General features: G+C 41.3%; 1 non-coding gene across 1 annotated transcript; it reads left to right on the top strand.

The window, feature by feature from the left end:
• Positions 1-2,181: 2,181 nt before the first annotated feature.
• LOC123572559 (U6 spliceosomal RNA) lies at positions 2,182-2,288 on the top strand. The gene has a single exon (XR_006697131.2). It is a non-coding gene; the product is annotated as a U6 spliceosomal RNA (small nuclear RNA).
• Positions 2,289-2,947: the final 659 nt, after the last annotated feature.

The raw sequence follows: 2,947 nt of genomic DNA, 5'->3' as shown, positions 1-2,947 counted from the left end.
TGGGCAGCTCTGCCTCTGTGGCGTTGCAGGGTTCAGCCTTTGCAGCTGCTGTCACAGATTGGAATGCAATGCCTGTGGCTTTTCCAGGTGCAGAGTGCAAGCTGCCAGTGGTACCATTCTGGGGTCTGGAAAACTTTGGCCTCTTTCTCACAGCTCCACTAGGCAGTGTACCACAGGGAATCTGTTCAGGGCCTCCAACCCCACATTTGCCCTCAGCACTGTCCTAGTAGAGGTTCTCCGTGAGGGCTCTACTCCTGCAGCAGGCTTCTGCCTGGGTACCCAGGCTTCCTCATACATACTCTGAAATCTAGCTGGAGGCTGCCAAGCCTCTTTCACTCTTGAACTTTGTGAACCCATGGGCTTAACACCACATAGTAGCCACCAGGGCTTACAGCTCACCTCTGGAGTGGTAGCCTGAGCTATACCTCAGGTCCTCTGAGCCAGCGCTAGCACCAGAGAGCTGGGATTTCGTGGAGCAGTGTCCTGGAGCTGCACAGGGTATAAGGGCCCTGGGCTAGGCCCACAAAAACATTCAGTCTTCCTGGGTCTCTGGCTCTGGGATGGGAGAGTCTCCCTCAGAGATCTTTGAAATGCCTTCAAGACCTTTTACCTATTGTCTTGGCTATCAGCTCCTGGCTCTCTTTTATTTAAGCTAATTTCTCTACCAACGGATTGCTCCACAGTCCTCTTAGATTCTTCCCCTGAAAATGGGCTTGCCTTTTCTACCACATAGCTGGGCTGAAAATTTTCCAAATTTTTATGCTCTGCTTCCCCTTTAAATATAACTTCCAACTTTAAGTCATTTCTTAACTCCCACATCTGTGTGTAGGTTGTGAGCAGCCAGGCCACCTCTTAAAAGCTTTTCTGCTTAGAAATTTCTTCTAGTGAATAACCTAAATTATCACTCTTAAGTTCAAACTTCCACAGATCACTAAGGCATGAACACAATTCAGCGAAGTTCTTTGCTAAGTCATAATATGAGTAATCTTTGCTCCAGTTCCCAATAAATTTCTCATTTCCATCTGAGACTTTGTCAGCCTGAACTTCCCTGTCCACAGCACCATCAGATCAGCATTTTGGTCACAACCATTTAACCAGTCTTTAAGAAGTTCCAAATTTTCATCTGCCTGTCTTCTTCTGAGCCCTCCAAACTCTTCCAACCTCTGCGTGTTACCTAGTTCCAAAGCTGCTTTCATATTTTCAGGTATTTTTATAGCAAGGCTCCACTCCTCAGTACAAATTTTCTGTTAGGCTGTACTTGCACTGCTATAAAGGAATACCTAAGACTGGGTAATTTATAAAGGGAAAAAAGGTCAATTGGCTCATGGTTCTGCAAGCTATGTGGGAAGAAAGATTATGGTATCTGCTTGGTTTCTGGGGAGGCTTTTACGGCAGAAGGCAAAGAAGGAGCAGGCACGTCACATGGCAAAAGCAAGAGCAAGAACAGGCCGGGTGCGGTCGTTCACGCCTGTAATCCCAGCACTTTGGGAGGCCAAGGTGGGCGGATCACAAGGTCAGGAGATCGAGACCATCCTGGCTAACACGGTGAAACCCCATCTCTGCTAAAAATAAAAAAAATTAGCCAGGCATGGTGGCGGGTGCCTGTAGTCCCAGCTACTAGGGAGGCTGAGGTTGGAGAATGGCATGAACCCAGGAGGTGGAGCTTGCAGTGAGCCGAGATCGCACCACTGCACTCCAGCCTGGGCGACAGAGCAAGACTCTGTCTCAAAAAAAAAAAAAAAAAAAAAAAAGAACAAGAACAAGAGTTGTAGAGAAGGTCCCACACACTTGCAAACAACCAAATCTCTCGAGAATTCACTCACTATTGCAACGACAGCACCAAGCCGTGCAGGATCTGCCCCCATGATCCAATCACCTCCCACCAAGCCCCACCTCCAACATTAGGGATTATAATTCTATGTGAGATTTAAAGGGGAAAATATCCAAACTGTATCATCACTGTGCTACAGATGGAAAAAGAGAGGCACAGAAGATTGAATTGCTTGAGGTAGTATGTGCTAAAGATGGAACTTTATCCCTGATAGTTCACTTTCAACACCCAAGTTCTTAACCCTTATGGAATCAACTCACTTTTAGTCATAGTGATTTGGGTACCATCATACTTTAGAAATTTAGAGTGTTGTGTATGTGTTGTTGAATTTTTAAGATTAACAAATAGGTGTGGTCACTTCAGCAGCACGTATACTAAAATTGGAACGATATAGAGAAGATAAGAATGGCCCATGTGCGAGGATGACACACAAATTCATGAAGCATCCCATATTTTATATGCATATCAATTGGAAGTCATTACATGAGGAAGAGACAGCTCAGAGGTTTGTTAAAATAAGCAAAACACAAAGGCAGAAAGTATCTGAGAAAAAGTAGACATTTGATCATCGATTTATTTCCAGACATTTAGAGAGTAGTTTAATTATTGAAACATAATCAAGGAATATTAAGAAATCACTGAATTGCTTTAATTCTTTTAAAGATTGCCTTAGGATTTATAGTGCACATCTCTAATTAATAATGGTCTATATTCAGATAATAGCATCTCACATGTGATATAAACAGTAGAACAGTATATTCCACACTTTTCCCTGGTATTTTTGTGCTATTGTCATTTTATGTTTTACTTGTATATATGGTATAAATACATAACACATTGCTACTACTTTTGCATTAGACAGTTTTTTTTTAATGTAATTTCAATTAAAAATTATATTATACTTTAAAAAAGTATGTAAATTATTGAAAAATTATTTTCAACACAAGTCTTTGTGTTGAAAATAATTCAGAAATTATTAGAAAATTTTTAAAATAATTTTCCAGCAAAAGTTATATCTCAAGTTTTATTGTAATTTTTATTTTCTTCTCTTTCATGGAAATGATATATTTTCCACTTCTATTACCAATTTCTATCTTATAGTGTGTGCATTCTTCT

The sequence above is a fragment of the Macaca fascicularis genome, chromosome 3 (genome assembly GCF_037993035.2).
Source record: "Macaca fascicularis isolate 582-1 chromosome 3, T2T-MFA8v1.1".
Taxonomy (NCBI): Eukaryota; Metazoa; Chordata; class Mammalia; order Primates; family Cercopithecidae; genus Macaca; species Macaca fascicularis.
This window is presented reverse-complemented; position numbering and strand designations above follow the sequence as displayed.